The sequence below is a fragment of the Carettochelys insculpta genome, chromosome 10 (assembly GCF_033958435.1).
Source record: "Carettochelys insculpta isolate YL-2023 chromosome 10, ASM3395843v1, whole genome shotgun sequence".
NCBI classification, from domain to species: domain Eukaryota; kingdom Metazoa; phylum Chordata; order Testudines; family Carettochelyidae; genus Carettochelys; species Carettochelys insculpta.
In genome coordinates this window covers 8,721,065-8,744,794 of record NC_134146.1, presented here as the reverse complement: position 1 = coordinate 8,744,794, position 23,730 = coordinate 8,721,065, and the positions used below count along the sequence as shown (strand labels likewise).

The following is a 23,730-nucleotide window of genomic DNA, read 5'->3' as shown; positions in this document are numbered from 1 at the left end:
AGCACAATTTATATACAAGTTTTAAACTGCAGAAACGTTTCTGTGGGCTGTATATTTGATCAAACTTTTTTTTTTAAACTTAAATCACAAACAATAGCAAGGCCAAAGGCACTGTTTTGTTAAGCTGCACACTCAGCAGCCAAAAGCACATTCTTCAGCATACACTGGAACTCTTTGCTGCGCATATTATTTACATAAATTTTGCTGAGTGACCACCTGAAAGCATGCAAGTCCCACTTTCATAAAGGTCCTAGCAGAACTGTCATTTAGGGGACATCAGTTGAAGGACCACTCCCATCTTAATCTCTTCGCTGGCTTTACTGCAGGGGGGGGTCCCTTTCCCCGGAGGCAGGGGCCGACAAAATCAGGGACAAAATTAAAAGTGCCCGTGGGCTAAGAAAGTAACATGGCTGACAACCGTTAGAGGCCTTGCCCGTCCCTTGACCGCAGCATCCTCAAGGCCAAGCTGCTTGACACCTGTTACAGAAAGTGCCCGGGCGCCTCCGTGCCTGCAGCTGTGCTCCCTGCCGGCCATGGCTGCTGGAGAAAGCCGAGGCTGGCAGACCCCCAGTGTCCCAGCGGCGCTGGAGACCTGAGGCGGCGGCCGCTCCCAGACCTTCTCGAAGCCGCACGGGGCGCAACCCCTGCAGCGCGGGGCCTCCCCGCCTGAAGGGCGGAGCGCCCGGCCGCCAACTGCGGAGGCCCCTACGGGCGCAGCCGGGCCGCACTGCCGCCAGCGGAGAGAGCGGCGCAGGGGACGGGGGTGGTCAGAGGTAAAATACAGCCCGGGCCGCGGCCCCTCCAGGCCGGCGGGGAGCAGCGGCTCCAGCCCCTGTCCGAGTCGGGAGCGGGAGGGGTCCGGAAGCCGGCGCCATCCAGCCCCGTACTCACCGGGCTGCGGCGCTTCGTGGTGGCGGCCCGGCGCTCGCTCGCTCGCTGTCTGCGGCCGGGGGGGGGGGGGGGCGGAGCCTCGCGGGCGTGGGGCGGGAGCTGGAGTGGCGGCTGCGGCCTGTGGCGGCTACGGAGCGTCCCGGCGGCGTCTTCCCGTCCCTCTCCCGAGAGCTGCGCAGCAACTGAGCGGCCGCACGTCACTTCCGAGTGGGGAGGTGGGTTCCTGGCCATGAAGCCACCACAGGGAGGTGAGAGATGGTCACGTGCAAGGAAGTGGCGGGGACGCCCCCGGCACGTGACCAGCGTCTGCTCCTGTCTGGGGCAAGGAGCTGGGAGCAGGTTCGCCGGCTTGGACAGGCAAACAGATCGACCTCTGCCCCCAGTGCTGGGCCACCAGTGGCCCTAGGGCTCATGTGCCCCATGGGAGGCCTGTTCGTTAGCCCCGCCACCCTGCGCAACGCTGGCCCGCTTCGGGGTGACGAGGAGCCCGTCTGTACAGCAAGGGCAGGCGAGTCGGGGCGCATGCGGCTTGTGAGAGCCACGCGCGCCGGCGGCCATTCGAAGCGCGGCCACGGATCCGTCCGTCCACGCCCCTCGCAAACTCCAGGAGCGTCGGCGCCATTATCAAAACTGCCCTAATCCCGGAGAGGAAGGAGGGTCACTCACGCAACTGCCCACGCACTAGCCTACTAGTCCTTCACTGATCTACAACCACATAGCATGTGCCGCTCGGGCCAACTTTCTCCACCTGGCTTTCCCCTGGTGCGCTAGGTTCGCTCCATGTGTGAATGTCAACACTGGCATGTCAAAGACAGAACCCCACTGACTCTGTTTCTGCCATTTGTAGTTGCCATTTCCATCAGCCTTTTATTTTCAGAAGTGATGTGGTAGCATCTTTAGGCAGAGCCAGACATTTAACGTTCACTCTCTCATAATTCAAAATGATCTGGATAAACTGGAGAAATGGTCTGAGGTAAACAGGATGAACTTTAATAAGGACAAATGCAAAGTGCTCCACTTGGGAAGGAACAATCAGTGTCACAGAATGGGGAGAGACTGTCTAGGAATGCATACAGCAGAAAGGGATCTGGCGGTCATAGTGGACCACAAACTAAATATGAGTCAACAGTGTGATGCTGTTGCAAAAAAAGCAAACATGATTCTGGGATGCATTAACAGGTGTGTTGTGAACAAGACACCAGAAGTTATTCTTCGCTCTACTCTGTGCTGGTTAGGCCTCAGCTGGAGTATTGTGTCAAGTTCTGGGCACCGCAGTTCAAGAAAGATGTGGAGAAATTAGAGGGGGTCCAGAAAAGAGCGACAAGAATGATTAAAGGTCTAGAGAACATGACCTATGAGAAAGGCTAAAAGAATTGGGCTTGTTTAATTTGGAAAAGAGAAGATTGAGGGGGGACATGATAGCGGTTTTCAGGTATCTAAAAGGGTGTCATGAGGAGGGAGAAAACTTGTTCTTTTTGGCCTCTGAGGATAGAGCAAGAGGCAGTGGACTTAAACTGCAGCAAGGGATGTTTAGGTTGGACATTTGGAAAAAGTTCCTAACTGTCAGTGTGGTCAAACAGTCGAATAAATTGCCAAGGGAGGTTATAGAATCTCCATCGCTGGAGATATTTAAGAACAGGTTAGATAGATGTCTATCAGGGATGGTTTGGGCAGGACTCAATGGCCTCTCAAGGTCCCTTCAAGTCCTAGTATTCTATTAATGTGTTACAATACTAATGCACATTTTTAGCACTACTCAAAAACAAACCTTGTATTAAATTAAGTTATTTTTTCCGGCAACTGGCAAATCCATAAAAACCTTGTCTGGTCCATCAAATACTGACCAAGTGATAGCCCTCACTGGAAGAAGCCTAGGGAGGTCAGCTAGGTCAACCTCGCCTGTAGACAGGACCCTCCTGCCCATCCAGGCCTGGCTGGCTTTGCCCACAGGAGTGCAGGCACAAAATGGGGGTGCTAATAATGGAAATAATGTTTGGTGTTCCTTATTACTACTTCAAGCAATGGGGGGTGCACGAAAACTCTAGTTCCAGCACCACGCGTCCAAGCTCCGCTTCAAAACCGACAGTGGTGGGGTCTCCATGACCTCCCTTGGCAGTCTTGTCCAGGGCTCGTAACTGTCCTTATAATTAGAGGCTTTCCCCAATACCTAATAAAGTCTCCCTTTCTGTAGATCACACCCATTATTTCTCTCTCTACCTTTACTGGATATAGAAAACAATTGACCTAGTCAGTTTTATAACAGTTGGGAAGACTTATCAGGTCCCCACTCTTTTCCCAATACACCCAGTTTTTTAACATTTTTTCATAGGTCAGGTTTGCTGCACTTTTTAATCACTTTTGTTGTTGTCCTCTGGACTCTCTCCACTTTGTCCACCTCTTTCTGAAAATGTGACTCCCAGCTGTCACGCTGCCAGGACAGGACTGTCACTACCAGCACTTTTTACATACATAGCCTAGCACCGGCATGCACACCCCAGCAGGGAAAGCAGCCACTTCCTGGGGCTGGGAGGGGGGCAGAATCTATGGGAGGCAGGGAGGTGCCAACTATCCTGGATCACATGGCATCCAGTCTCTCTGGTCTGGGAAATTTGGCAACCCAAGAGCAGGGCAGGGAGGGAGGCTTTGAAGGAGAAAACACCACTTTTCTCCAGCCACTCTCTGTGCAGCCGCCTTGTGCTCCTACAGAGTCCTGCAGACTAGCAATCGCCTGGTGAGTGGGGTCTGGGCACAGCCCTGAGGATGGGGATGGGGCAGTCACGGGATTGGGATGGGGCTCCTGGAGCTCAGATTTAGTGGTGCCCCACACAACTGCATATGCTGCGTACACCTAAGGATGGCCCTGCACTAGAGCCATGTGGAGCTGAACAGATATCTCCTGTGTCTTACATGACACACCTGCTAATATGCTCCAGAATCATAGAAGCCTGTTTTGCAGTTGCATGCCATTGGCAGTTCATATTCAGTGTGCAGCCCCTATAACACCCAGTCTTCTCAGCAATACTACCACCTGGCCAGTTGTTCCCCATATTGTAGTTGTTCATTTGATTTTTGCTTCCTAAGAATTTTACACTTGTCTCTGTTGAATTTGAACCAATTCTCTGATTTGTCAAAGCCATTTTACATTTTAAATCCATCCTCCAAATCGCTCGTAACCCTTCACAGCATGGTGTCATCTGCAAATTTTATAAGCTTACTTTCTACTCTGTTATCCAAGTCATTAATGAAAATATTGAATAATGCTAGATAGTATCTCACCCTACAGGACCCCACTACAAACACCATCCCACTTAACTGTCAAATCATTGATAATTACTCCCTGCGTATGGTCTTTCAACCAGCTGAGCACCCATCTAATAGTAATTTCATGTATAACTAATTTCCCTAGTTTGCTTATGAGAATATCATGCAGAACTATGTCAAAAGTCTTACTATCCAGTCATGTCTTGTCTATTGCCTCCCCTGAGCCTACTGAATCAGTGATGCTGTCAAAAAAGAAAATGGAGCTAGTTTGGTGTGATTTGATAAATCCATGTTAACTATTCCTTATCCTCCAGGTGCTTATAAACTGATTGTTTAATGATTTGCTTCAGTATCTTTGCAGGTGTTGAAGGTAGGCTGACTCATCTATAATTTCACAGGACCTCCTCGGTTCTTTGTTTTAATGACAGGTGCTGTTTGCCCTTCTCCAATCTTCTGAGACCTCTTCCATCCTCCATGCTTTCTCAAAGATAATTGTTAAGGGCGACAAGATTGTTCAGCTAGTTTCTAAAGTACCCAAGGATGAATTTCATTAAAACTTGCTGACTTGAATACATTGAACTTATCTGGTCTCTGAACTGTCCTTTCCCTATGTTGACTTATTCCTTCCGTAAGTGTTAACATTTGTTGTGTTGAGTATCTACCTTTTCAGCAGACACTGAAGAAAAATTGACAAAGTATTTCAGCTGAATTCATGTCATCCCTTATTAGCTCTTTTTCCCTGCCAAGTAGAGGACCTATGCTTTCCTTTGTCTTTCTCCTGCTCCTGACCTCTTAGTGCCCTTTACTGTGCCCTTAACACCTTGGTTGGTGGGAGAGGGATTTTGGGTGAGGAAGGTTGAGTATTCTGAGCACAACCAAAATTTCTCTAAACCTACCACCTCTGTTTCTCCAACCTGTTCTTAAAGTCTACAGCGATGGGATTTCCAGGACTTTGTTAGTAAACCCATGCCACAGCTTAACTATTCTTAAAGTTAGAAAGTTTTTCCAATGTCTAATCTGAATCTCCCTTGCTGACAATTAAGGCCATTGTTTCTTAATTCAGTTAGCATAATTCTTTTTTATAAACTTTCCTATGTTTTAAGGGGAGTTCTGTGTCCCCCCAAGTTTTTAATATATGTCAATTACGAAAAATCTGTGTTCCCGCAGTATGTTAGGGAGTGCTGTTCTGATGGGTTAGGTGAGAAATGAAACTGAGCCTTGATCCTCTGTAGTCATTAAGGATGACATGGCTTTTCTGATAAGAAATATCTTTTGATTTTAGAAACCAATATATCCTGTTTAGAAGTATGGGAATTGCCCTAATCAGTTGCATCACTGATGCAGCTACTTTACTATCTGGTCCATGACAGTGCCAGTACCAAATATTTCAAGAAAACCTGTGAAAATTAGTTATGAAATCACTCATGGAGGGAAGTTTCTTCAGTTTTCAAAGGTAGTAGTTGACGTATGCCAAGAATGAAACATTAGTATTAAAACCTCTGTGTGTGTGTATGTAAATAAATAATGAATAATTTTAATTATCTATAGAAATGTCTTATTCTTCCCAAATCTTAGGGCTCAATCCTCAGATGTTATAAGTTATTATTTCGACTGAGCTGTGACAATTTATACAAGCTGATGATCTGGGCCATAGTATCTATATCCTGAGGCTGATTCTGACTGGGTAATTACACATTGCATAAAAAGTATTTCCTTTTGGATTCTAATTAGAAAGATTATGCTTTAACATGGAATCTTGCAAAAGATATTTTTGTTCATTATCCTGACTAATTCATGAACTTTAGAGACAGAGAGGACCAAGATAGAATTATTTAAATCAAAGGAATTCAAATCACCAAGTTCAATCATGATTTATGTCACCAATCAGGACACCTGGATTTAAATTTTAAGTTTTAATCATGCTCTTAATTTGTACTTTATAGTTAGTTTCTTAAAGAAAGAGGAAGTATCAATAGTTGGCAACCCTTAAAACCTGTTTGTGAACAAATATAGGCTTTACATCAAATTTAGTTTTTGGGTTTTTTTTGCTAATCAGGAGGATATACTCCATCTGTATCCATTTACTAAAGCAGATGCATAACTTAACTTATCTTTATTCATATTCTGTTAATATATTTTGCTATGTTAGAAAATGGAGACTTACTAGATGATAATTGTTTACTTTTGGTATGCATGAAGCTCTGTTTGGATGGAAATTAGCATTCAATTAAAATACATAAAAGTGCATTTAAATTTGTATTAAACAAAGTATTAATAATGCTGAAAACAAAACAGTTTATGAAAACATGTTTTGCATTGAAACTAGTTGGTTTATCATCTGTCATTAATGACTTGACCAGATTGGTTCTAGTTACTCTATCCTACAAGATTTTAGAATTAGTAGATCTTGTCCTTTCACACCTAGTTTTCGTTCATGGGTTGGAAAATTAGCTTTCCTGCTATGATTACTTGCAATTTGTTTCTTAGTTACAAGTGACAATCATTGAATTGAGCTAGTTGAATAAACTGAAAAGAAGATGTTCTCTTCACCTGTAGATGAAGCTTTCAAAAATCCAGTTTCTCTCTTCAATAAACTAATTCCAGGGGCTTAGTCACTGATTTACACCAGTTAAGTGGTTTGACTTTCTTTACAAGTTGGCAGCAAACTTGCTGCCTTTTTTTTTAATTTAATGTAAAGTGATTTTAACAGATTATTATATATTAGGGCCTTAAAATAGGTTATCAAATTTAAACTAGGTTGATTAATAAAGCTGCATTTAATTTAAATTTTAAAAATCCAATTTACTCTGCAAAGGATCATTATGGTCATCTACTCTGATCTCTTGCATAACACAGGAGTAATTTCTGCATCAAGCCCATAAAATTTTTTCAGCAATAGCAGGTCTTTTAAGAATGATGTCCAGTTTTGACTTGAAGACTGCAAGTAAGAGACTCCACTGGGGTCCTTGATAAGTTGTTCCAATGATTAATTATCAGAACTACTCAAGTTTAACCCTTTAAATGTAGTCTGAATTGGCTTAGCTTCAACATCTAACCAATGGATTTCATTATGTCTTTTTCTGATAGATAAGAGAGCCGTTTACTAACAGAAATCTCTTCTCCATGTAGGCTGTGATGAAGTCACCTGTGAACATTCTGTTTGTTAAACTAGATAGCTTGAGCTTATTTTGTCTGTTGCTATAAGGTAGGTTTCTCAGACCTTTGAGCATTCATGCAGCTCTTTTCTGAATGCTTTCTGAATTTTCCAACATCCTTTCTGAAATGCCAATACAATAAATGGACACAGTATTCCAGTAATGACCTTGCTAATGCTATAGAAAGCAGTAATACCATTTACTTACTACTGACATTCCCCTGATTATACAAAGATTGTGTTCAACCTCTTTGCTATCACACTGAAAGCTGATGTTCAGTTAGTTTTCAATAAAGCCCTGTGTGGATACAAAATTCATATCCATATCTGCATCCACAAAAATGATCCTTGGATATCAGCATCTGGGGATGTGGATGCAGATATCCATGGATTTGCAAGGATCTAGTTATCTACACTTCAGTTGGTTAGTCATTGTGATTACTTAATCCTTTTCAGAGTCTCTGCTTTCCAGGATGCAGTCTCCCATCTTGTGTGACCTGCATTGTTTGTTACATGCATTTGACTATGATAAAGTGCATATTGTTACAATTCACATTGTTCATGTTACTGAGCAAGATTGCTTGTTCTATATAATTGACCCCTCCTCATTGTTACTTACAGTGCTTTTTTGTTTTTAAAAAAGGAGGAGCCAGTACTTAGCTGGCTCCCTTCCTCACACCCCGCCCTCAGCCAATCCAGCAGCTGGGGCTGCCAACGTGCTGGTACCCAGTACAGGCAGCTACCAGCATGCACCAATTTCTGTTGCGTCTGCAATCTTTATTAGTGATTTAACATATTCTTTCTATTTTGATTTTATATTAAGAAAGCATTTAATGTGCTTTAAATGGTCTTTTGTTGTGTTTCAAGACATGAAAAGAAGCCAGTGTCACATGACCAGCCAGCTCGTCACAGATCCTCCGGAAGTGGTAGCCCACAGACCACAATTTTAGACCTTCGGCAATAGGCTGAAATCTGGAGGAAGGGACAGTCTCTCGATGTAGTCTGCAGGGTGTTGGATGATATAACCGAAGTGCCAGCCTGTCAGCATGTCACTTTCTCTTGTGATGTGAGGAGAAGATGAAGTCCCTCAAGATCTGTCACTGATATTTACCAGTCAAGAGTTTTCTATCTGATCCCTTCTGCAGGTGTCAATCCAAGGTAAACTGTTTACACCAATTATCTAAAACAACTATGTTGACTGTAGCCTTCTACTGAACTCAGACACTACTTGAACAACAAATGCCTGGAAAGGAATCATCTCACAAAGATACAATTAAATATACCATGTAGCATTTTTGTTTTATGTCATTGATTATATGTTTCTGCAGGGCTGAGGCTTTTTAACTTCTCTCTCTCTCTTTTTCTTTTTTTTTTTAAGTCAGTTTTTACTTTCACTGCAGGATATACTTTGTAACCATGCAACATTTTATGGTTTGTCTTTCTACTAAGGCTACAAAACTAGAGAACAGGAAAGAGAAGAATTCATATGCGTGATTAAGCACATACTGTGGGGAAGAGATTTAAATATTAATTTTTTGCTGATGTCAATTTGAAGTTGGAAAAATTTTATTTCTGGAGCTGCGGAAAGATGTTTGGTTTTGTTCTGCTCTCAGCATGTGGAACTGACTCTCCAGTAGCAATTGTACAATGTAGCGTCCAGTCCTCAGCTAGGCATTGTTTGAAAACATTTGGGGTTTCTTAAAAGCAGTATAAAACACATGTCAAATACAGATGTAACTAATGGTGAGAACTGGATGGTACCTAACTGCACATGAAGAAGGATGGTAAAATGTTAGAGAGGTGCATGGAATGGTAACAATGAAAGAAAATAAGGGGCTGTTCTCCTGTCCATTTCACTTGAAACCATTGGACGTGGATGTGGAGAGATCCAGCAATTCCACAGGTTGGCAGATTTTTTCCAAGTAACTGTGCTGTAACCGAGAGGATTGTGGAGGAGTGAGTGTGGCAAGGTGAGTGGCTACCCATTGCTGTAGGGTTCATGGATTCAATGAAAGAGAAAGAAAACCTCAGATCTGACAAGGCAGAAGGCTGAGCCTTTTGCAGTGCTGTCATGGCCCCATCTCCTTCAGAAATGACTTTGCTGTTGGTGAGCTCCCTCATGGTTGTGCACCAGAGAGAGACCCACTGGCAGTAAATGGCCTTGAAGCAGCATTGCTTCTGACTCAGCTATCTCTTGAGATAGCCCTGACCACAGCAGGAAATGGCAGCCCTCGTTCACCTCTACAACTCCCTTCTCTGCCCACAGAGAACAAATCACAGGCAGCTCTATCTTTTGAGCTTCTGCTGGCTCCCAAGGTGAATGGGAGGATTGCATCTCAGAGGTGATGCTCTTTGCTGGGTAACTCCCCGGAATCAGAATCTCCTCTTCTTGGGAAAGTACAATCTAGCTCAGTGGCAGTACAGTGTGACACAACCCAAGGCTTGTCCTTGTGAGCCCCTGCACTATGTGGCAGTTTAAAAGCAGCCTCAGAGGCCTGCTGTGTCGCTCACTCTGCTTCCTATTCTTGCAAGGGCTTGGTTCACAGCATCACTGGGCCATTCTCATCATTGGCTAGTCCAAAAACAGTCTTTTGGGGAGGGGGCTTGCTCCTTACCCACTGCCCCTCTCGGGCTGGCCTGATGCGTGGAGTGGTCTGGGGGAACCCAGTCCCCTCCCACACATCCCAGGTTCCAGCCCAGGGACCCTAGGCAGCTCTGGCAGGAGGAGCTTCCCTCTCTGGGCCCGCCTAATGCCACAGCCTGCCTCCCTGGGCTACTTCCACCAGACCACCTTATAACATAGCTTCAGTACCTTCCTCTGATAGCTGCAGTTCTTCTCCCTGGTGAGTCTTCTCTCCCCAGTCTGTCCTCTATCTCCTTCTCCCTCCTTGCGGGGGTGGGGGCGGGGGGGGGCAACTGATTGGCTGCAGCTGCTTAATTAGCCCCAGGTGTTGGCCCACCCTGGTGCTGCAGGCTGATCCTTCCTGGGCCTTAGTCCTCGGGGAACATAAAAGGGCACACCCAGCTGCCCATGTATCTCCCCTCCCACAGGCTAATGCACTGCACAGGCTTATTATTTAGATTAGATACAATTATATAAAACCTGTTGACTAATAAATATTTGTTTCATCATTTGTATATTAGTGAAAAATGTGCCCAGACATTCCAAGCAAAATATCAAACAATCTGAACACTTCTCTTAATAGCACCAATGTAAATTCGTCGCAAGCCAATTTGTCTCGCTAATTTGAATAGCTTAGTATTTATAAATTGGGTGGGCATGGCAGTGATAGCTGTGGCTAGTGCATCTTGTACCCTTTGGCCCCCTGCAAAAAGCCAAACTCCTAAGTGTGCTTGGGAAATCATTTTCAAAAAAACTTAAATAATTTTTAAAATCAAATTAAAAAAAGATGTCCTTTTTATACCCTTTTGTGGCATTCCGTCACCAGATTTCATTTCTTCAGTAGCAGAGTTAAACGTGACATTCCTACCCTCAGCAAAGTCGTGAAACAATTCTTAGCTGTCACATTTCTGACAGGCAGGCTAATTTAATGGTTTCAAATGATTCTCCCTGAATGCCTTCCTTTCACAGCTCACATATCCAGAGGTGAAAACTGGCACACATGAGTACAGCTGCCCAATTGCAGAGGGCTATGACAGTAAATTGAATGCTTGCAATATTGACTCAAGCCACATTGCAAAAAGAACATTACCTTTTTCTTCGAGTGTCCCCGTGGGTGCTCCACATTAGGTGTCGGGCTCGCCCGGCGCCGCAGATTGGATCTTCCAAGCAGTTTCTGCCGGACCACGCATGCGCTGGTGTGCGCCACTCCCCCGCGCGCTCCCGGCCACATGCGCGATCCGGTCCCCGCCAGTTCCTCTTAACCGCCGTCGGCTGCAGACGGAATCCGAACTAGGCTAAGGCCAAGTAGTGTATTCAATGGCTTTAACTGTTTTTTCTTTAAAGTTTTTCAAGTACTTAGGCTACTGCAAGTTAGCCGGTTGTTATTTTTCAAAAAACAAACAACAAACAAACTACAAGCGGGACAGCTTCAATCCAGTCCCAGTAACAAGCGCCGGAGGCCAGGAGCATAGGGCCATCAGCCCTCCTGCTGCAGCAGGCCATCAGAAGGGGAAAACAGCACAGAGAAGGTGCTAAGTACCCGTTTAACAACTGAAAGACTCACCAACAATGTCCTCTTCAGGATTTAAAAAATGTGAGTCCTGCCGAGAGGTGATGCCAGCGTCGGATGGGCACAGTCTATGCATAAGGTGCCTTGGGGAGTCCCATGTTGCACAGAAATGCTCCTTCTGTGCAAAATTAACAGCCAGAGCAAGGAGAGACAGGGAGACGCGGCTTGAAATGCTGCTTTTCGACAAGGCCCTCCAGCCAGACGTGCTGGAGCGGCCGCAGCAGGAGGGACCCTCCGGGGCCCATAAAAGGAAAGCTGCCTCCCTCACCCCATCAGCGCAAAAATGGAGGAAAGTCTTCCCAGCCCGATCCCTGCCGGCAACAATAGCGAGCGGGACGGGAGGAGCGAGCAGCCCCCAGCCGCAGCAACAGCTGATCAGCGGCGGCACGGAGAGCCACGTGGAAGCGGCTCAGCCGCCGATAATCAAGCCAGCCGCCCCGCACTACAGGCAGGGCGGCAGCTAAACAAGCGCCGGTACCGGCGGCACCGCAGGCAGCGGCACCGACCCCCGGGGAACCGGCGGTGCAGAGAGCGCAGGCACGCAGCCTGCAGGCACCGGAGGACACCGCACGTGCGGCACCGCCCTCGAGCGTGCCGAGCTCGGTGCGGACGGGGCCGGGATCCCCTGTACGTCAGGGGGCGGAGTTACCTCCTCAAGGGAGGGGGAAGGCTGCACACAAGAGGAGGCATTGCAGCCCTTCTGCGCACAGGGCTGTGGAGTTGCTTTCTCACAGCCCTCCGCTTATGTTGCAGACTCCAACCAGAAGGCAGGGGTCCCCCCTAGCCTACCCGGAGCCCCCTTCTCCATTTTTTGCAACCAGCCTCACCCTGGCTGGGACCACCTTCACCCTTCCTGGGGTTTGAACCGCTGGACTATTATGCAAAATCGCTCTCTCCAGCCCTCCCCCAGACGCAGAGGGTATGCACCAAGGGAGTGGTCTAGGTCACCTTCCCAAGAACAGTGCCTATACTGCCATGGTCACCCCTACCACGCGGGGCATAGACACCATCAGCTATCTACTAGGGAAAGATCCCCACAAACGATCTCGTACCCCCGAGGGCAATTGCGACCGGGGACAGAGACTCAAGCATCTCAGGGGGGACTGGTTATGGAACCCCGAGATTTTCCCTCGCAAACCTCTAGTGAGAGGGTGTACCATCACCAGCAGGAACCGGAAGGGTCCAGAGAGACGTACCCCAGCGGTTCCTTGCTCTCCTCCCCAGATGAGGCTACGGCCCCGGGGGACGTCCATCCTCCGGACGATCTCAAACAGTTCCAAGAGCTGTTTTACGAGGGTGGCCTTCACGCAAGGCATCCAGACAGCTAAGGTGCAAGAGAAACACCATAAGCTCCTCAAAAATCTGAGACCTCCGGCCTCCTCCAAAATAGCAATACCGCTTGATGACGCAATCTTGGAGTCTGCCACTATGATATGGCAGACTCCTGCGACTATTCCGCCTGTCCACAAGAGAGCGGAAAAAAAAAAAAAAAACCCTTCGTGCCGACAAAGGGCACGGAGTTCCTGTTCAGCCACCCACAACCAAATTCCTTGGTGGTGGAGTCGTCGCAATGTGGGGGAACAGACAAACATGCCAAAAAGCTAGAGCTGTTGGGCAGAAAGGTCTACTCCTCCTCCACTCTACTGTTGCAAATGGCAAATTACGCAGCGCATCTAGCGAACCATAATTTCGACAACCACATTAGGTTAACCTCCCTCATGGACTCGCTTCCAGAGGGCAAGAAACCAGTGCTCAAGGCCATCATGCAAGAAGGCTACGCGGCCTCGAGGACGGGAGTTCAGATCGCCCTGGATGTTGCGGACACAGCAGCACGCTCCACAGCTACGGCAGTGGTGATGCTAAGGGAGTCCTGGCTCCAGACTCCGGGTATACCGAGGGCCTGCAGACAGAGATAGTCGATCTTCCCTTCGACTCGCAGAAGCTGTTTGCTGAATTAACTGACTCGGTCCTTCATTCCAGTAAAGATTTAAGAGCCACACTTAGGACCCTGGGGATTTGTACCCCTCCATACAGAAAGAAAAAGTACTACCCTCAACAAAGATGGTACCAGTACCAGCAACAGCGTCCCCAGTACCACAGGGGTTACGAGCAAGGGCGACATCAACAGCACCAGCAGTACAGAACTCCCAGGCGTCGTTCCCAACACAGCCGTGCGTCCTCGGGGCAGGGCCAAAGGCCACAAGTTTGACACACAGATCCAGGGCTGCGCCATCGCTACCATCGCAAGGTCATCCGAAGCGGTTATTCCACCATCGCCTCCGACCATTCTATAACCAGTGGCAAAGGATCACCACAGACAAATGGGTGCTGGAGATCATAGCCACGGGGTACGCCATCCCCTTCCAGTCGCTCCCACCGCCATGACCTCCACCCAGGCCCCACCTCCAGGAGGCGTCCCACGTAGCGAGGCTCAAGCAGGAGGTAAACCATGTCATGCTCATAGGGGCAGTGGAAAGAGTGCCGGAGCAACTGCAAGGGAGAGGGTTCTACTCGAGGTACTTCCTCACGGGGAAAAAGACAGGAGGCGGGAGGTCCATCTTAGATTTTCGAGGCCTCAACCGGTACCTGCGCAAGCAACGCTTTCGGATGATCACAATCGCCTCCATCCTTACGGCACTAGACGATGGAGATTGGTTCGCAGCCCTCGACTTATAAGACGCGTATTTTCACATAACTATTCATCCGGCTCACCTACGATTCCTCTGGTTTTTCATGGTAGGCAAAGAACATTTTCAATACAAGGTCTTACCGTTTGGCCTCTCCTCGGCCCCCAGAGTCTTCACCAAGCCCTTGGCAGTGGTGTCAGCCTACCTGCACAGACAGGGGGTATTTATATTCCAGTATCCGGATGACTGCCTACTCAAAGGGGCCTCGAAGGAGGAGGTACTACGCATGATATGCGTCACAGCAGGCACGTTCTCTTCGCTCGGCCTGGTTATCAATCTGACAAAATCAAAGATAGACCCCACACAGGACATAGAGTTCGTAGGGGCACGCATAAATTCTATTACAGCGAGGGCGTATCTACCAGAGACTCGCTTTCGGGCCGTCGGCTCCCTCGTGCAAGTCTTCACCTTCAGCCCTACGGTGCTGGTTCTGACATGCTTACAGCTGCTGGGCCACATGGCAGCAGCGACGTTCGTAGAACAGAATGCCAGGTTACACATGCGCAGCATGCAGCACTGGCTGGCGAGCGTATACAACCCGGCAGCACACACTGTTCACAGGTTGGCGTCGCCCACAACAGAGGTGCGCAAATCCCTGCAATGGCGGGTAAACCCCGAGAACCTGCTAACAGGGGTACCCTTCCACCAACCACACATATTGGTTTTTCTTACTACAGATGTCTCCCTCATAGGGTGGGGAGCACACATGGGCGAAGAGGTGACGCAAGGGCTGTGGTCCTCCACGGAGCAGTCACTGCACACAAATATACTGGAGCTCAGAGCAGTGTTCAACGCCTGCAGACACTTTCGAGACCATATAAAAGGCAAAGTAGTCGGGATCAGTATAGACAATACCTCCACCATGTTTTATATAAATCGGCAAGGAGGAGCTCGGTCCCGTGCCTTATGTGCAGAAGCAGTCCGGTCGTGAAACTGCTGCATCGCCAACAATATAACCTTGAAAGCCTCGTACTTCCCAGGCGCTCACAATGTGAAGGCAGACCAGCTGAGCAGGCGTTTTGCACTCACGCACGAGTGGCAGATCCGTCCCGATCTGTTGCAACCGATTTTTCATGCATGGGGTTTTTCCCCAGATAGACCTGTTTGCTACTCAGCACAACAAGAAGTGCCCACGATTCTGCTCCAGGGCAGGACTGGGACGGGGGTCCCTGAGGGATGCCTTCGCGATCTCATGGAGGGGCCCCCTGCTTTACGCTTTCCCTCCCACAGTGCTCATCCACAAAGTGTTGCAGAAAGCCAGGAGGGAAGGAGCCTGAATGATCCCGATAGTCCCAACGTGGGATCGACAGCAATGGTTCCCCCTACTCCTGCGCATGTCGGACCGGCCACCGATGCCCCTTCCGGTGGCGCCGGATCTGCTCACGCAAGCCCAGGGGTCCATAGTGCATCCGCACCCCCAAGGCCTGCGACTACAAACGTGGTTAATCCATGGCTCAGCTCCCTAGAGAGCACATGTACGGAGGAAGTGCAGCAAGTCCTAGAAAGTAGCAGGAGGACTTCCACCAGGAAGACCTACAAGCAGAAATGGACTCGCTTTACGGCATGGTGTTCTACCAAACAGCTAGCCCCCCTTTCGGTGCCTATGGCTGTGATATTAGAGTATTTACTGGACCTCAAGAGAGGAGGACTCTCGCTATCCTCGTTTAAGGTCCACCTTGCCGCCTTTTTGGCATTCAGACACGGAGAGACAGGGCACACGGTGTTCGCCCATCCCATGGTTACCAGGTTCCTTAAAGGGCTGGTAAACCTATACCCCCCTCGGAAACCGCTTCCACCTTCGTGGAACTTGGACCTGGTGCTTAATGCGAAAAGGGGACCACCGTTCGAGCCTTTGGCCACGGTTTCCCTCTGCCTCCTTATGATAAAGACGACCTTTCTTCTCGCAATCACGTGAGCTCGCAGGGTGAGCGAGCTTGCGGCAGTTATGGCAACGCCACCCTGCGCTGTTTTTTCCAAGGAGGCGGTAACCATACGGCTGCATCCAGCCTTTGTTCCTAAAGTTTCTTTCTCAGTTTCATACTAATGAACCTATTGTTTACCCTCGTTTTATCCAAAGCCTCATAACTCTAACAAAGAGGCGCGCCTACACCTCCTGGACGTGAGGAGGCGCTAGCTTTCTATATAGACAGGACCAAGTCCTTCCAGAGAACGGATAGACTCCTAGTCTCTATCGCTCCCAAATCAAAAGGAGAATGTCTCTCTTCGCAGAGAATCTCGAAGCACATTGTCTCTTGCATAAAAATGTGCTACAAACTCAAAAAAGACTCCTTTCCTGGCCATGCCCAGGGCTCATTCCACTAGGGCGGTGGCAGCATCAACAGCCCTTTTTCAAGGGCGTTGCGCTAAAAGACATTTGCAGAGTGGCGACCTGGTCATCCTGTGCCACCTTTGCCAAACATTACGCCCTTCACAGGGTATTCCAAGAGGATACCCGTCTCTCGACAGCGGTCCTCTCGGGGACAAGCTGCACATAATCCGATTACCCACCTGCTATCTTGGGTTACTGCTGGGTAGTCACCTAATGTGGAGCACCCACGGGGACACTCGAAGAAGAAAGAAAGGTTACTCACCGTAGTAACGGTGGTTCTTCGAGATGTGTCCCCGTGGGTGCTCCACTTCCCGCCCATCCTCCCCGCTCCGGATCTCTGTTTAGTGTTTTGCAGGAGCATCCGAGGCGGTTGGTCAAGGAACTGGCGGGGACCGGATCGCGCACGTGGCCGGGAGTGCGCGGGGGAGTGGCGCGCACCGGCGCATGCGCGGTCCGGCAGAAACTGCTTGGAAGATCCGATCTGCGGCGCCGGGCGAGCCCGACACCTAATGTGGAGCACCCACGGGGACACATCTCGAAGAACCACCGTTACTACGGTGAGTAACCTTTCTATTTCTATCTTTACAGAAGGAATTTGTTGAGGAATCTGAGTTGTTGTCTCTGACAATCAGTGCAATGAAATTTTATTCCTTTTGTGGTTTTTGAACAGATCTAATCAATGTTTGCATTCTGAGAAATCACTGGAAGTATGTTGCCTGCCCTGCTTCTGATCCATCAGAGAAAATGTAGTCTAGTTATTCTGGCTCTGGAGCTGATGAGTGTCTCAATAGGAGGGAAGGAGATAAAAAGATAAAACTATAAAACTAAAAACTAAAACTAAACTAAACTAAACTAAACTAAAACTAAAAAGATAAAACTACAAAAAGATAAAACTTCCCCTTCCCCCATCAAATTGTTTCTTCATCTCATAATGTTCCACAGATTTGAAAAAGCAAAGAATTTAGCTCTTGCAGCTAAGGATTTTCCAAGCTTCCTTGTGACCTGTCTGGAAGGACTCTGAACTTTGTCATCTGTCTGCAACCTGGCCATGACCTAAACAGGGAAGTAGAAATGCTGACTTGAATCTAGGTACTACTGCAGTCCTGAAGCCATTCTAAATTATATCTGTGAGTGCCATGTTCCAGGCTCGTGTAGGAATTCATGAGTAGTTCATTTTTTTTTCTGTTGGTAACAGAGCCTCCTAGCAATGAAAATGTGAACTAATGTCATAACGTGTTATGGGCTCAAATTAATTTGTGATAAACTTTGATAAGGTAGGTATTTGATACGTTTGCTGGCAGGTTGAGGGAACTCCCTTTATACGTCAGGAAGAGTGACAAAAGAATCCAATGAGTGAGAAGTATGCATAAGGATGGTGTCTTTAGTCTACGTAACTTCTGGACAATTTCAAGTGTTGTCCACAGTACTTGGAAAATACTGCAAAAAGCATTGCAGAACATTTGTTCCATTTCTGAACAGCTGCCATTCATAACCCTTGTGAAAGAAGTATGGTAGAGTGGTTAGCGCACTAGCCTAAGGCTTGGGAAACATGGGTTGAATTCCCTGCCCCATGGCTGAGTCTCTCTGCCTCAGCTCCCCATCTGTGAAACCAGCTGAATAAAAATTGCAAAGTGCTTTGAGATCTACTGCTGAAAAACGTAGGCAGTATTCACTACTGGTGACCATTCATGCAAATTAGCTCTTGTTCACGTGTTTAATTAGTTTGAAAACCTAAAATAAACAAACCTTTGAAAGATTGCCTATCGAAATGAACCATTATGAAGTGGTCAGTATTCAGTACACTGTCAGGATTTCTTTTCACTTTAATCACAGATGATAATGAATTTCTCCTCATGGGCAAAAAGAACTGGAGAGGGAAACCCATATACAAATAATGAAAAACCTATGCATAAGTAATGGAAAAAACCCCAAAAAGTGTTGAAGTAAATATTTACGTATGATATACATTTAATATCTGCCTCAGCAGTGGTCCGAAATCCATGAACTCTCCATGTCCCTCCCAGCCTGGGATGGGGTGTATCAGGACCAGAGGCCACCTGCTGTAGACCTCATGGTCCTACGACACTCAGCTCCAGAAAAAGAGCAGTTGAGGTGAGTCATCTAGGCTGTCTGGGTGACTGCAGGGAAGCAAATAATCGGAGAACAGCTTGAGGGAGCAGCCAGAGTTCAGCAAGCTCATACAAATGGAGCTGCTGAGCAGAATATTCAATGGCTGGCTGAAGCCTGAGGAGCAAGAACTGTTCTCCTGGATGGTGCCGGATTCAAGAAAGACTTGAGGCCTGAGATACTGGTAAAGGTGAAGGTACAGGAGCTACAGGAAAGAGACCCAGGAAAATGCAGCAACTAAAGGGACACAGCAGGCAGCTGCTACGCTTATGGTCCCTAGCCAGGAACTAGGGTAGTGGGCAGATCCAGGGTCTTACTACCCACTTTTACGGAACCACTGGGGAAGTGACTTAATCCCTAAGAAGGGAAATATCCCAGGGATGGGCTTGAAGACCCAGAAGGAGAGTTAGCACTGTGGAACTTCATATGACACCCTGTGAAGGGACTAAACTCTCAAGAGTGTCTCTGCTGGTGAACTAAGCAAAATGAATGCAGAGTGTCCAAGAAAAAAGCCCTGGGGGCACTGCTCCACATCACAGTAGAGACAACAGAGTGAGAGCCGGGAAGGGGCTGGAAGACTGTTTGAAAACTTTCCGAAGAGGGACTATAACCAGAGTACTGTGATAGGTCCTGTTGCACTGACTGAGGATTGAGCCCAGGGACAGGGCTGCAGACAGACTGTACTGAGGGATTGGAGGTGGGCTTGGTTGGGCTATGTGCTCCAGAAGGGATCTCTTTTGTGTGTGTTTACACGCAGTCTGTGTGTGACTTGACTGGAGGGCTGAGTTACTGAAAATCTGTCAAAGAAGTTTCGCTACCAGTAGGGGTCATTGTGAGCAGCACAATGCAGAGAGCATGACGGTATAGACAACCCAGGTCTGCAAACGGGGGCACTTACAGGAGATGCATCGGCCTCATCACGCAGCCCTAAAGTTCTCTGATTTAGTTTTGGAAAATAATATGACACATTAAAGAAGATATTCTCAATCCATAACAATATAATAACATGTTAATAGTTGCTAGTTAACATTTTCAGGGAGGTGCTTTTTAGTTAAGTATAGGGTGTTATCCATAAAGAAGAAGGCAAACTTTACACAGAGATTAATAATTACAGTGATGAGGCAGTCTGGATTAATCCATTGGATTGATTTTTGTAAGGTTTATGGCTGAGAACAACATATATTTCTCGGATGCCATCACAGCACTTTAGCTTACAGCAACTCACCTGTCTAACAGTAGGTCCACATCGAGGCTGCTTCTCCAGGACAAACACTAAATTGTTTAATATTGTTGAAAGCTTTGGAACAGTCTCCTTCTGTTTGCAGTGCAGAAAGAGATATACTTTCCCAGATTTAGGTTGAGTTGAATTTATGGAATTAAGCACTAGAACACTAGATTTTATAAAGTCGAAGGTGAGTGTCCACACATGTCCAGAAAGTTGACATAGTGTGTCTCCATTGTCTTTGCTGGGTTTGACTGTGTCAAATATGCATTGTGGGTCCCTAATCCACAGTGCCTGCAGCCGCATTGCATTCTGGGTTTTTGCACCACTATGCTATGGGAAAAAATGTCCTGCAAGTGCTTGTAAGTGTTGTAGGTGTCATCATCCCAGAGTTCTGTTGGAAAACAAATGGTCCAAGGAATTTTGTGGCATTTTTCCAAAGCCTGCTCACACTGCTGTATGGTGCTAGCATGGATCCTGAACAATTTAGAGCTGTTGCAGAGTGTTACGGGCAGTTCCTGAAGTGTCATGAGGTATGTTATTAGACAAAGCCAGTGGAAGGATGAGGTAGATGCAGACCTTGATTCAGATGATATTGAAGGACTGGAGCCAGGAATGCAGAACTTCTGGCTGGCAAGGATGCATTGCATGGAGTGGAGTGCCGGTTATGGAGACCTGAAACCAGGACACACTGGTGGGACTACATTGTGGGACGAACTTTCATGACGTGCTGCTTGGAGGTTATGAAAAGAGACATCGGCCTCCTTAGAATAACAGAAAGTGGAAAAGAAAATATGCTCATATTCTGTGAGCAAAGGGCTGGAAAATTTGCAAGAATGCTGTGTGGTGCCATGATGCCAGATTACTTACTGATGGCTTGGCAGAGCAAGGTGTGCTGTCATGGAAACCAGAATGAATCAAGCCTCCCCAAAAACCTCATGCAAAAAATAGAAGAGTACCTTGCTGAGACCTTTATGGAGCTCTCCAAAAAGGATACGTGCTCCACCCCCAGAAATATTACCAAGCTGTTCTAGGGGCATAGATACATGTGACTCAACCCACAACCCACTTGTAGCAGTTTAAAAAATCCACTCGGCAGAAGTAAGCCTCTACCCCAACCCAGCTGCAACCCACTTGTAGCAGTTTAAAACAATATACTCCCCAGAAGAGCCCTCTCCAGCATTGCTGGACTCTGGAGCATCCAGTATTGATGAGGGGACTGCCTCTAGGGTGATGAAGAACTCTTGGCTGGCAGGATCATCTTCTTTGTCCGCCTGCTGAATTTCTTGACTGCAACATCTTCTGCCTCATCAGCCTCCGTCTCCTCACCCTTGCTGCTCTCTCTGGAGAGCTGAGCATTGTCTCCCGATGAGTCCCTGCAATTCTTGGTGACTGTGGTTGGGTCCTTCCCAAGAATCCCATCAAGCAGCTCGTAAAAGTGGAATGTTGTAGATGTCCCAGGTCACCTGTTGGCTTCTTTCACGTTCTTATAGTTCTGCCTGAGCTCCTTGATTTTGACCCAGCATTGCTGAGCATCCCTGGAGTACCCTTTCTCCATTATATCCTGGGAAATAGTCCCATAAATGTCCTCATTTCTATTGCTGGCTCGCAGTTTGCTCAGCATAGATTCATCACCCCCACCCAGAAATGAGATCCTGGATCACCTGATGGGTCCATGATGGAGCTCTTTTAAAACCCTGAGAACTCTGATCAGAACTAGAACCCTGAGAACTCATGATGGCTAGATACGATCGCTCCTGAGGCGCACTCCTGAGGTTTGCTATCCACCCTGGTCAGAAAGAAAATGAATTTAAATTCTCAGGCTTCCTGTTACCTACTTCCTGCACACCCAGAGAGCAGCGGAGGTGAAGGTGGCCAGAACAGAGGTGGGATATTGTGGGATACCTCTGTAGGCCAATAAAATCGATTTAAAGTAAGTAATGGGAACATTAGCATTAATTGGACCTTTTAAATTCAAACTTGGCATTACGTCGCCTCGCGGGGCAGCACAAGAAAGTTAACCTTAGCATCCCTTAAATTCAACCTAATGGTATTTGCAGTGAAGAGAGTCACATTATAAAAGTGATTGAAGTGCCTTAAAATCAACTTTATTGTAGACAAAGCCATAGGCTGTTAGCACTGATTCTGTCACACTGTCTGTTGTTGTTATAGTACCATAAACATGCATAGGTCTTTACAAACAAAACTGACAGATTCCATCCTGGAGAATTTTCCAGTATCAGGATCTGATTCTGAGTACAGCTGGTTGAATAATATTTGTGAATTTTTCAGTTTTGAATCAAAAATGTATCTGAATACATGTAATATTTTGGTGCATTCAAGCTGATAACAGCAGTAGAATACTTTCTCCATGCACTGAAGAGATTCATAGAATAATAAATTTAATTTTTTCCCTACATTTAATCAAACCTAATTCTGCAGGGAGATAAACACCTATATTTCCCAGCGTCTCTCAGGATTAGGCCTTAAGTCATGGAATGAGTTGTGAAAGGAATGTTCTATCAGGGAGAGACATGGTTTGGAGCTAAGAAAAGAACTGAAAGGTATAACATGTAGAAAAGGAAGCCAATTAATATTTCCCGTCCCTGAGCTGCCATTTTTTAGTTTGATGCACTGGTTGTATAAGGCAGTTTAGGGAAGTAGATTTTAGAAAATAAAAAAGGTGGGGGGTGGAATTCTCATTTTACCATTTCAGTGTGTAGTTAAAACACAAACATATTTTTTTTCAGTTAATTGACTTGTCCAACATTTTTTTCACCTGTTGAGTACTGAAATGAACTGATGCATTGCATCTTATATATTCGGGCAGTTTATAACAGTGTCATTGGTTATAATCCATTGATTCTGGAGCTTTAGAGTTTGTAGTTAACAACATTAGAATAAAATCTAGCAGAGGGTGACTAAGAGTCTGACAGAGAGAAAAGCAGAAGGCAGAGGCCGCTTGCTAATTTCTGAAAAGTTCTGAACGTGAGTCTTATAGAAGAATAGCATGTGATCATGTAATTATAGACTACCATAGTGCTGTATGCATGCCCATCTTTAATTCTGACATTCCCTAACTTTGGAGTGTTTGACTTCACCACCTTAATGTTCTTTTGCTGTATTTTTGGGATGTAATCTCCTAAGTCTATTCTAAACAAAACATAACTGAAGTAACAGAAATTTCATCATATGGGACCACATTGATCCATAATAAGTTTGTCCATGTGGTGGAACTGTTTAGGTCCAGAGTTCTCTTCCGCTTGAATGAAAGGAGCAACCATTAGCAGTAAAAAGCCGTTATCATCTATGTGGACCTCCCACTAGAGGGAGATGGAGACACACATTTGACATATCAAAACAAAAAGCAGTCAAGTAGCACTTTAAAGACTAGCAAAATAGTTTATTAGGTGAGCTTTCGTGGGACAGACCCACTTACTTTGAGTGGCTTTCACAGAGAAGGAATGCTGAGCTTCAGGAATAATGAATTCTGTTCTAGAGTCTACAGAGGTTCTCTAGTGCTTATGGACCCTTTTGTCTCTATTCTCCCACAAATCCCCTTCCTGTCCACTTCTGTTCCTATTCTCTGTCCCTATTCCTGTCTGTCCCAAGTGACAGCTCTCTATCTCCTCTGCCAAATTTCAGGCCCTTGATCCAAAGCATGGGAGTTTCATTGTCTCAGTGAAATGGTTGACAAATTTTAACATGCACAAAACAATTATTTTCTTTCTTGACACAGCACAACCATTGTAGATGAAACTTAAAAAAAAAAAATCAGCTTAAGGCAGAAACCTGGCCTGAAAAATTTCAGCCTGCATGGTTTAACTTTGATAAAGATACAGGCAACTGAAAACCAAATCTTTCAA

General features: G+C 46.6%; 1 protein-coding gene and 1 long non-coding RNA gene across 5 annotated transcripts in view; one reads left to right on the top strand and one right to left on the bottom strand.

Moving 5' to 3' along the window:
* The window catches only part of FAM168B (family with sequence similarity 168 member B), a 36,698-nt gene extending 35,741 nt beyond the window's left edge, over positions 1 to 957 (bottom strand). For 3 of the 4 annotated variants that reach the window (XM_075004114.1, XM_075004111.1, XM_075004113.1), the window contains exon 1: positions 892 to 957. The gene's annotated coding sequence lies outside the window, so the exon portion shown is untranslated. The remainder of the gene's footprint in view (positions 1 to 891) is intronic. The other variant, XM_075004112.1, reaches the window with a different exon arrangement.
* Positions 759 to 8,590, top strand: LOC142018365 (uncharacterized). Its single transcript, XR_012646806.1, has 4 exons — positions 759 to 773; positions 5,728 to 5,836; positions 7,282 to 7,357; positions 8,174 to 8,590. It is a non-coding gene; the product is annotated as an uncharacterized LOC142018365 (long non-coding RNA).
* Positions 8,591 to 23,730: the final 15,140 nt, after the last annotated feature.